This window comes from Uranotaenia lowii, chromosome 1, assembly GCF_029784155.1.
Source record: "Uranotaenia lowii strain MFRU-FL chromosome 1, ASM2978415v1, whole genome shotgun sequence".
Lineage (NCBI taxonomy): Eukaryota > Metazoa > Arthropoda > Insecta > Diptera > Culicidae > Uranotaenia > Uranotaenia lowii.
In genome coordinates, this window is record NC_073691.1 from 86,350,292 (window position 1) to 86,362,352 (window position 12,061).

Below are 12,061 nucleotides of genomic sequence, written 5' to 3' on the forward strand. Positions count from 1 at the left end.
CCCGACGACGGACGATTGGGAGCTGTCACATTTCGGTATCTTGCTGCTGCGGATGCTGTTCAATACGCGCTTCGCGAATGCTCGACAATTGAACGCAAAGCCCAGCGAAAACAGATGAATCTCTTCTTCGATCATACACACAGGCGAGACGCGAGAAGCTGCCGAGTAGCGAACGGCTTCTTCCTCTCTTTCGGTCCAATCTCGAAGGCTACCCTCGCTCAGGTCACTCGAAACGAGCTGAGGTGCTTGACAGTAATCAAGAAGATCGTTCCGCGAATAAGCATTTACTACTGCCAGCTACTTCTACTACAACTTCCAAACTACCAACTCAAGCAGACTGATTAGTTCGACGACTGACTACTGATGAAGCGGCGCGGCGGTATTTTCAAAGGCTTTTGTTGTGAGCTTGGCCGTTTGGAGGCGATCGCGGGAGTTGGCTTCCGAAAACGCGCGATAGAGCCGTGAGGTCGCCAAATACATGTTCTCCTGAAGGGAGAGAAAATATGAATATCTGTATACCGATATGAAAAATATTGTTATTATTATTATAATTTCAAACTGGTTCTGATCCCGAGGGCTCCAGCCTACCATTCCTCCGCCTTCGGGACCGGGTTTCGGGAACGATTCTGTGGGTCGATCGATCGGTTTGTTTTGCTGCGCGTCGTTGGAAAATTTCGCGACTGCGAACCGCTGCTGCTGTGGGAAGGAACGCCAATGAAAGCTCTTCTGTCTACATAAATAACAATAAAAACGAGAAATAAATTAAGAAAAATATGACGATATTATACGCTACCTGTATTCATACTTTTATTGCACACGAAAAACCGGGCATACCATCGCTGGAGCTAGGAAGAGCGATATTTTTTTTTATTAGCGGGCTCCCTCGGGTTGGCTTCTGTTGGTGATTTCGGATGGTTGCATTGAAGCTTTCAACGGAAATGCTAGAGGACGGCTGAGGTGTGAAGCTCTAATGATATAAATGTTCAACTTCCAATCTAACAGCTACCGGGAGAGCCCAGAAAATTAGAAATTCACCACCAAAGCTAACAGCTATGCGATCCCCCGTTCCAAAATGGCATAATTGGATATTTTTATTATGCCATACAGCAACAGCAGCAGCATCAGCGGTTAAAATGGGTAGCACCCAAATTCCTCAAAATCCGTCGAAATCGATAAGCACAAAGGGGCCCGCAACACCGCTATGCTGAGCTGCGTGAAGAAGAAGCAGCATCTTCGGCGGATCATTTCTGAGGTGTGCGCGCGAGAGAGAGCGATAAAAATAATCGTAAAAATAATCAACGACTATCAAGATTTGGTAGATACAAATTTTTTATCGCCTCGAAGCTAATTTTCGTCCGCAACGGTCGGTCATCGGTTATTGTCGCCTGTCGGTTGTTTTCGGAGCTCAGAGATGCGGCCATAACCGTCCCAGGAGGTGTGAGGCGGTGACGCTCACACCGAAAAAAAAAGAGCGGTAGCACCTTCTTTGCATATTCTAACGATTTTAACAGCGACTGCCGCCGATTGCCACCTTAGCCACGTTATGTGCCGCGCTGCTGCTGAGGCTGACAAGAAAGAAAACCCGGCCGCGGCCGCCGTAATGCACCCTGCTGGGAGTCGACGCAGTTGGGGGTCCTTCATTCCGATCGTTCCGGGCGTTTGCTGGAGGTTCTGCCAAAAAATTTCGCCTCACTTGCGCGCAGAGAAATTCTGACAGACTTTTAATTGAATTTATTAACGGCTGCTGACATGCATTGCTGCTGCTGCCGGCGAACGAAAGATGCCGCCACTGCATTTTTGACCGAACAACTGTCAGGGATGCATATGGTGCGATAGGTCGTTTTCTGGCCTTTTGGACATGGAAAGAAACGGTTTAACCGCTCCCCGATGGAATGTATGCGTCGTAAAGTTCCTTCGGATTGACAGGACGTCTTGGTGATGAAATGTGTGATAAATGCGATTTGTAGCAATTTTGTTCTCGAACAGACCCTCAAAATAAAAATTTGCAATCAAAGCTTCAAGTTACTGTTTTTGCGATTCCTAAAAACAGTTAAATTTTTGTGAAAACAAACCAACAAAAAATATCTCAAGTTAAAAAAACAAAAAAATTCAGCTGAATCATTAGCTGAACAATAAAAATCTTCAACCACGCCTTGAAAAAGACAGAATCAATCCGCGAAACGTCGAAAATGTTGTATGGTTTATTTTGCTACCATTGCTATCTATAGACAAAGGTAAACTTAAACCTTCAACTGAAAGCTGAATCTGGAATCTAAATCTGAAATCTGAATCTGAAATCTGAATCTGAAATCTGAATCTGAAATCTGAATCTGAAATCTGAATCTGAAATCTGAATCTGAAATCTGAATCTGAAATCTGAATCTGAAATCTGAATCTGAAATCTGAATCTGAAATCTGAATCTGAAATCTGAATCTGAAATCTGAATCTGAAATCTGAATCTGAAATCTGAATCTGAAATCTGAATCTGAAATCTGAATCTGAAATCTGAATCTGAAATCTGAATCTGAAATCTGAATCTGAAATCTGAATCTGAAATCTGAATCTGAAATCTGAATCTGAAATCTGAATCTGAAATCTGAATCTGAAATCTGAATCTGAAATCTGAATCTGAAATCTGAATCTGAAATCTGAATCTGAAATCTGAATCTGAAATCTGAATCTGAAATCTGAATCTGAAATCTGAATCTGAAATCTGAATCTGAAATCTGAATCTGAAATCTGAATCTGAAATCTGAATCTGAAATCTGAATCTGAAATCTGAATCTGAAATCTGAATCTGAAATCTGAATCTGAAATTAGAATCAGAAATCTGAATCTGAATCTGAAATCTGAAATCTTAAATCTGAATCTAAAATCTGAATCTGAATCTGAACTCTGAACCTGAAATCTAAATATGAATGAAGTGTTTAATAAAAATAAGACATTTTAGTTGAAACTTTCGCTCAAAAAAGTCGTTCGTTAGGATGACGCAGAACGACACTTATTCATCAAGCACGCTATAAGTTAGGCCACCATTCGCTGTTGGGTTGATCAACTCCGGCGGATTGCGTCATCAAATTGCGAAAAAAAAAACTGATGCTTGATTTCAATTGTGCGCTACCTATCGTTCGGTGAAAGCTCGTCGTGGTGCTGTAGCAAATCGTGTTTGTTATTTTCAAATTTATTATTAATGATTGATTTTGTCACCTCGGATTACGACAGCTGGGCAGCCAATGTGTTTGGGTTTTTTTTCGTGCTCAGTCCACCCATGTCCCATGTTCGCTACCAGTCGTTACACCAAGGAAAACAAATCTACTAGTCACAAACTGGTTCCACTGCTCAACGAGAGTTGAAACCACGCATAATTGCCAAACTGTTTATGAAAACACCACTAATTAATGTGACTATTGGCAAACATCATCGACTGAACCAACGACGGTAGTGCACAAAAGTCGACGCGGATGATGGGGTAAGATTGGTCTTAATACCAGTTTAAGCACGGTGTTAATATTTAGCCTACTATGATTGATTTTGTGGCTCGGCGCTGATCAGAATATGGCCTACACGAGATCGCACTTTTACCCCATTCACTGGACTCGTCTTATGAGCTTGAGAGTTGAAGAAACAAAACAATCAAGTTTTCGTCAACTGACATGAAGGATGCTTGCATAATAACCGATCAACCAACGGCGGAGACAGCCAGAGTGTGACAAAAATTTTAGATTATTTCTTCCGACTTGAACCTGAGGACGTCGTCGACAGACAGCCAGTGACGCCTTCGTCATCGCGCCGCGACATTTGTCGCCTGAGCCGGCCCGAGTGTTGTGTGTTTATTTTCCTCTCCACTGGGACTGGTTATAGATAAAGAGCCTGATCGGTCTGATGGTGTCTGTTAGAGTACCTTTTGGCCGCAACAGAACTGGCCGGGCGGCTGTCGATTGCGGTGAAAGATCTATGACAGGGCCGAAATGTGACTTGAACTTGAGAAGTTTGCATGCCGATCGTAATTAATTGGATAAGCTGTCTGGAGAGAAAATCAGGAATTTTCCATCGAAGAAGCCATGTTGCTCGGCATGTCGAGTTCAACCCTGGCTGTAACCCAGCAGCAGAACGCGAACGGAATTCCAACGGGCAAGGCAACTTTGATAATTTTGGAATTCGGGTGAGCAGAATAAGCGGAGGAAAAAGAATTTCATGAATATTTTATTGATTCGTTACGGATTCGAGGTCGTTTGTTTGCTTTGACTCCTGGCATGGTCTGATGCCTCTAGCGTTCGTCAGAGGCAGTCAGTCGGGCCGCCGAGAAATGCGCAAGCGTAGGAGGCGACGGACGGCTGGTTAGGGGAGTTAAAAGAATCAAGATTCCAAATTGGAATCAAGTTCATTTCAAACTGTGCGTGTATAATTCAATTAAATCGAGTGGGTTTTTGAAGGAGAGATTTTTCTCCCTCCTGGAGGTCGGGATTCGGACCCGAAATGGAAACGGGAGCAGTAGTTCCATCCATTCCGATGGTAATAGATCCCAGCCCAATTTCACCGCTACCTGGAGCAAGATTAATCGTTTGCTTCAGATCAGGCTTAGTTCCAATTACCGAAGCCCACGGAACGAACCCCGATCAGGGAAACGAAATCCTCCCTAGCCAAACGAGAAAAGTTCAGGGGCGCCTAATCGATTATAGGAATATTAATGGGCAGCACATAAAACAAAACTTAGACATAAAACTCCGTTTGAGACCGGTGGAAAAGATCATATTTATTACTTTCACACCTCATTACCAGAAACAAACAAGAGAAAAAAAGGTTCGAATCTCTCTGGCAGATGCCCGCTGCTCGGCTTGGCGGACTGAAATTTGAGCTGATCGATCTTCTGTTGGAACCAGGAGGGGATCAATCGAACAAAAACGGGCGAGGCATGGGTAGAGAAATTAAGATGTGTGTATCGTGTGTTGGTGGAACATAAACCGAAAACCGAAACACGATGAGTCATAAAACTATGTGAGCTAGCTTTTATCTTAGAGTTGTAAATAACTTTGGGGCTTAAGGTAAAAGTTTGGACTTTCCAGCTAACTTGTGTCTCGTGCGCCTCTTAGCACATATTCAGAATCAATTAGACCGATCCGTAGATGGGATCACGTTGATGTACTACATTGTTTGCCCTCTTGATGTTTTATTTCAATTGTCGATCAAGCCGTGCATGGTTAAGAGCGCACTCGAGAGTAATAACTTCAACTCAAGGGATACTTCAACCGCTCTTCAACTTCACTGAGTACAGAATGAAAACAAGTTATCGATCCGTGTTTCAGTATGTATGTACAAATGGAATTGTTTCATGAGTTTAGGCACGTGTTTTCTTACTGAACGTTCAAAGATCGACTTCTTCTAGAGGGTGACCTCCGGCATCTCCTTGAAGCCGGACACATTGAAACCGGGTGGTCCAAGGTATAGAAAAAAAAACTTTCAGGAAAGGATGTGGACTTGAGTAAAGAAACCTTGGATTTCTCACGTTCCTGTTCCAATTTTGAGAGTCCTACCCCGCAATTTTTCAACATGTCAGTCGTCCTTCAGCAGCAGTTGCTTCGTCCCTGAACTTTGAGTTCGGGTCAATTGGTTAGCAAACCGTATGTTGAACAAATCAATCATCATCACCAAATGAGCCAATCATTTTTCACTCATCACGTCACTGCAGCCATGACGCAGCGCGGTGGCGGCACAGTGCTGACTCAACGAAGGCCTCCCATAAATCTTCACCGGCGCCTCGCTTTATCATAACCACATGTTGCTCCCCCTTCCGAAGAAAGTCTCCGCGGTCTTCGATCTCAAGCGACCGCTAAAGATCCGACAAAACAGTGAGGAGAGATAACCCGTCGGCCGATGTCACTGACTGGTGGTGGCGCTCTAGCGGGATCGCGCTTAGAGACCTCAACAACAGACCTCCTCGCATGAGGAAAGCATACCTCTAGAGGCAGACACGGATAATCACTTAATCAATTCTCCCCACCACCAACATCAAACCGAAACCAGAGTCCTAAATGTGTATTTAAATCGATGTAATTTGAATCAGATATCACCGGGAGAGGTGAGAAAGATAAACGATGACCGCGTCAGATAGCGACACTCTACACTCAGCGGCGGCCAGCCGGACACGTCTCACCGCCCCATGTTTTGGGAACTAAAGCGGCTTGAAGAAGACGAGTCGCGCGTGCTTTTTCTGCTTCCAAGGGACGACCACATTCGGACTTGAAACAAAAAGACCGGTGGGCAGCGGCCGCAGTCATTAATATCATTAGGGAATTGAATTAATGACTCCGTTTAATCCAATCCGTCTGAGCCGTACCCGTCGTCGTGGTCTGTTTGCCGATGGACAAACAACAACCGTCCGCGTGTAGTTGATCGTGTAAATTTGTGCATCCTGCCCGATGCCCTTATCCGATGCTACAAATCAAAGCTTCGCGGCTTTTTTTGCGAAAATGTTGCAGTGATATATGAATGGTTGAAAAATTTGCTTCCTTCGATTGGGACGCTGAGGAAAGAATTTCCTGTTATCGATAACAATACCAGTCTGACCCTGAAGGACTGAAAACACATCTAGATATTAGGATTGGTCGATCTTGGATCGATCTTTGGGAGATTAAGGTTTCAAGTGTTGCTGTTTATAAGTTATTAATTCATGGGTTTTGCTCAAATTTGCCCGGATTTTGCGTTCAAAATTTGAAATCCTTATTGTCTCCCTCCAGCAAAATTGTTAAGTTTAATCTGGATCATATTTTGGTCTATAAAATTTTGTCGAGGGGTCAACCGATAGCGAGATAATGATGCTAACTTTTTTGTTATTCAAATTAGGCTTTTAATTTCTACGACAAAGTTGTTTATCTGATCAAAATACATAAATTTGTGGAATATTTTGAAGTCCTATTATATCACCCTCAGGAGTTACAGTCAAAGTGAAAAATACCTTGAAAACCCAGTTTTTTGAATCTGACACGTTGTAGATTGAATAAAATGGTTCGCTGTCTTCGGAACAAAGTTGTAACAAGCCAAAATCTACAGCTGTTTCATACAATATGATGGTTTAAGAAGTAGCTAAAGCTTTATAGAAGTGTATTGTATTGACAATTTTGGAAGGCTGGTCCACCAAAAGTGTACATTTTTGCAATACCACCACGGAACATTTTCCATTTAAAACTAGGCGGGGAAATCGGTGGAACTAATAGAGTTTTAAATGTTTGAAAACACTCTTTTTCTATAAAAAAAAAAACTATTTTACTTAAAGGAAAATCGTTGAAAAACTGTTATTTCGAGGTATTTTTTACTTTAACCTTAACTTAAGTGGGTTATGTAATAGGACTTTGATATATTCGACAAATTTATGTATTTTGATCAAGTCAACAACTTTGTCGAAGACATCTAAGGCCTAATTTGAATTACAAACAGGTTAGCATTTTTATCTCGCATTTTTATCGGTGGACCCCTCGGCAAATTCAAGAATTAGACCTTGGAGCAAATCATTGCCAAGGTGATGTATTCTATAACCTAGAAAAAATATGAATCAATGAGTGCCTCATTGTGACTCAGATGCTTTGATAATCACCATAATCCGTACTAGATAACCACTTGGGGGGTGTTCAACCGATGAGATGCGGAAGACTAACTCGATGATGAAGGGAAAAAAACCTCTCGAAGTTTTACGGAATATTGCCAATGAGTGCGAAAATTCCAATTTCGGCCGACAGCCACCCGTATCGCTAGGCTAGGCAGCAGTTACGATCAAACGATCGATCTCGGAACGGAACCTTTAGCCAGCTTTCCTTTTTCGGTGCAACAAAAGAACACAATTTTACGCCTCTTTGCTACCGAATTGAACTATCAGTCAGAGTGAACAAAAACTGCTCAGCGTCTTTCAACGCAAACCCAAGATATAGCCAATTTAATCCTTCGAACCCAGATACAAGGACCCAGAACCCAGAATAAGAAGAACAAGACCCCTTGCGGCATATTGGGATTTTCGGTTGAAAGAATAAAGCCTTTAGGTTCAAGCCCAAACGGCGAACAATGAGCAACCTAATTTCGATCTCCGGGCTCCCAAAGATCGTACCTACCCTGCCGCATTCCTAGGGCAATCCCCTACCAGTACTGAACTGAACTGAAACCTCGGGGATTATCCCTTCCCTGCTTCCCAACGAACGAACGAACGAACGATCGACCGACCTTTGGGTTTGGGCTCAGGACTCCCGTTGTTTGTTTTCGGAACGCATGTTAACCGAAGTTGTGAGACCTCAATGGGATGTGTGTTGCTGTTATTTCTGTTTCCCCTACTTTAGCTTTTTGCACGAAAGAACTGATAAATATGCGTGTAACGATAATATACGAATGAGTGTTCAGTGTGTTTCTATCTGTTTGGGTATTGATTTTGTGAGCCAAATTGGCTGGGCGTTTGCGCTGAACTTTTGTCTATGGCAATCTACGAGAAACCAACCGAACGAAAGAAGAAAATTATCAAGAGTGAAGAAGTGATAAACTAAAAAGACAATCCTCGTTAGGTTCGAACGAGATGTGATAGGTTTCGACCGCAGCTGAGAGACCCGAAACCCCAGGCCGAAAAGTGGAAGAGATCGAACGAAATGGACAGAGCAGCGACATAAATAATCCATTAAAAGGCACCGAAAATTTATAGAATATTTGTCACTATTTTCCCCGCTTTCTCGTCTTTGCTTCCACCTCTACGAGGCCCGAATGTATTGAGACGGAGATAGTGAAGGAAAAAGCATTCCTAAGCCTCAATAATCATCAGCTTCAGCTGATATATGTGAGCAATTGTGGTTATAGATTTTTAATATTCCATCTAATATCTACACGAATCTTTTGTGTTCACCACTTTTTTTTCTCTCCCCTTTGCCCTTCAGCCGGCAAGCAGTTTGGTTTGGGGTCTAAGAAAGACTTTATGCTTGAGCAATTTTCCACTTTTCTCTCTGTTGGTTTTTAAGAAATTTTCCCGACACGCTTTTGAAGACGGGTTTATTTCATAATTTAGAAAACCCGTCCCTTTATGCTCATAGGCAGGCCGCCCTAGGTCCAAGCTCGTTGAATCGTAAAAATATGTGTGCTCCGGAATTCTCGGCAGCCGGAAAGTGAGAAAGTGTAATAGGTGATTCCCAGTCGGCCGGGGCCGCCGATAGGAGCAGGAATTCCAATCGCCGCTGCGAAAAGCGTGAGAATCGCGGATTATCAACTCCTACGGAGGAAGATCGATACCGCATTTGTTGGAGGGCCGCTGCTACCAGTTGTTGTCATTCGATCCGGGTTGGATTACCCTGCCTGCCTCGTTTTTTTCCCATCAGAAGTTGGGGACTATCGGATCGAAATCAATTGGCGTGTAAATATTTGGATTGGATTAGCTATGCCCCGCCCCGTTTTTTCGGATCGGAGTGTCTGGTTTTGAAGATTTTTGGGTGGGAAAATCGATACCAATGGATCCAACTTATCGTCGATCGCAGTCTTTATTGGGGTTCTAAATAAGTCACTGACTGCATTTGGATTCGGTTAGCAGCTGTGGGAATTTTGTTTCGTCTTAATTCGGAAGCCGCTTGGAGTTATCGATAAAATGTGGATTATCACACGCTTGACGAGAGCTACCGATTAGGTGGGATCTTCTTCAATCGGTAAGCTGGGCTGTTGAGGTACAACACTGTCCGTGGGTGCAGATTAAGCTACGCTGAGTTGACTTTTCCCACGATTCTCTCACATATTTGGGTCATTCTAATACAACCGATATCGTCATGATCACACTGATTTGTTGCATATTATGTCTGATACTTATGTTTCTATTCAACAGATTAAGGCATGGCTTTCAGACGTTGATTGCTATCGTTAGAGTAAAATGTTCCAATTTGTATGCGCTATTGAATCTGATTGAGGAGGTTGGAGCATTCAAAACGTTCAAAGCGACCAAAAGTTTTGTAGAACTTTTTTAAAACTTATTTAGGTTTAAACGTGCTTAATAGGTTTATTTTAACACTCAGAGGCCCAACCTAAGAAACGTGGATCCTAACAATTCAAACAGCTTTAAATTGCTAATCACTGAACTAGTTGTATCAAATGTTATCTTGTTGAATCACTTGAAGAGTTTAGCTTTTGTTTGAAGGACCTTAAAAGCCGAATTATTGCGACATCAAAAATGTCATGCCAATTTTCTTATAATATTTAGAATCAAACCAAAATTTTAGGGTAGTTTTATACATATATTTACTTCAAAAATCCAAAGAAAGGTTAATCGATGGAATGTTGCCCTCCATGAAAGTCTTTACAGTGTCATGCGGTACAGAATAATAATAGACAGAATTGGCCTCCAACCACTCCAGGACACTTTTAGAATAGTGACATGACGCCAACTCTGGCCAAAACAGCGTAGCTTCGACGTTCTGCTGCGAGAACGGCAAAAGGCGCTTCTCGAGACATTCCGATTTGTAGATCTCGCCATTTATTGTGCCCTTTGTCATGAAAGGCTCATTCCTCAGTCCGCAAGAACAAATGGCCTGCCAAACGAGATATTTGGAGGCGAACTTCAACATTTTCTTCTTCTTAAATTTGTCATCTACTTCGAACTTGCTCTTGCCGGTGAAAAACTCCAACCCCAGATTTTGCCTAAAATCGGCTTTTGTATACGTTTCGTCGTCCATCACACAGCAGCCATATTTTGTCAACATCTTCTCGTAGAGCTTCGGTGCCCGAGTTTAAGCCGTCGATTGTTGCCGTTTATCGCGTTTTAGGAAGTTCTGTACCTTGTATGTATGTCGTCCAGCTCTCTTCTTTGCATTCTGGCCGTAGCTCTGCGACATGCCGAATTTTTTTAGCCAAATCATGACTTGAGACGTTGGGATTTGCTTTAAGCATCCGCTTCGCCTTTTCCTTACCATTTTTGATCTCCGATCCCGGTTTTCTTCCAGATCCTTTGCCGTGGTCCCACGTCAACCGCTTCTGGAACCGCTTCAACACTCTGAAGACGGTTGAATGGTGAATGTTCAACATTTTTCCCATCTGCCGGTGCGACAGATCAGGAAATTCCAGGTGTTTGGAAAGAATTTGTTCTCTCGGCTCGCGTTGGTTTACCTCCATTTTTGTTGAATCGAAAAACACGACTTCGAGTTTGACAGCATGTAAACAATGCACGCCAATTAGAAAGTGTGCCAAATTTGGTTCATTTTTACCCAATGATATTTTTATCAGATATGCCCTGCTGAAATCGTCGCAATAAATGATTTCGTGTTCGCTCTTTAGCTGCTTCTGCTTCAACTTAGACTGTAAGCCTTAATTCGTTTTGTTATCAAATGGCGTTTCGCTCTTGCCCTTGATTATGCATTTAAGTCATCCATAATCATACTGAATCCCACTTTACTTTCATCATGACCGGTTCTACCACTTTTAAAGTGCGTACAGACCGTGGCCTTCCACTACCCGGCTTCCGTGGACATGGTCTATCAAGGAATAAACATTTCACGCGGTAAACAGTGGCTAGATGACATCCGACCTACAGTTTTATCAGTGCTACAGTCGCCGCTATTTGCTTGGTAGATTTTAGAGCGAGAAGCAAATTAGTCACCATCTCCTTTGCGAACATCATGCCTAAATAGAGTACACTGTACTAAATTATGTTTATATAGGAGGTGTTACCGTGTGTCAAATTCCCAATTCAGTCATTTTGATTTTGAAACTGTGAACCTCAAGAAGTTTGTTAACCAACTGAATAGCTGAGCAAATATTCTTTTGTTTGTAAACAAACACACTGAGTGTCCCGCGCACTCCTCGCCTACTTACTGTAAAAGTCGCAGAAGCTTGTGTTTCTCAAAACCTTGCACTGTACTTCTGTTTTGTTTACGTCAACTGACAGATTAAGGATAGAGCTAATACACACACACATCCACAGAAAATATCCTCAAAAATCGTCAAAAACAACTCCAAACAGGTTGCTACAAATTTTAATGTTTTTTTAAAGATCTTATTGTAAATAAATTTAATTGTTGATTTTAATTTTTACAACTCAAAAAGTGATTAAGCATGATGATTGGG

The 12,061-nt window shown here is 42.4% G+C and overlaps 1 protein-coding gene across 2 annotated transcripts in view; it reads left to right on the forward strand.

The window, feature by feature from the left end:
• The window catches only part of LOC129738611 (homeotic protein ocelliless), a 67,913-nt gene that overhangs the window by 23,184 nt on the left and 32,668 nt on the right, over positions 1-12,061 (forward strand). The gene's annotated exons all lie outside the window — the stretch shown is intronic.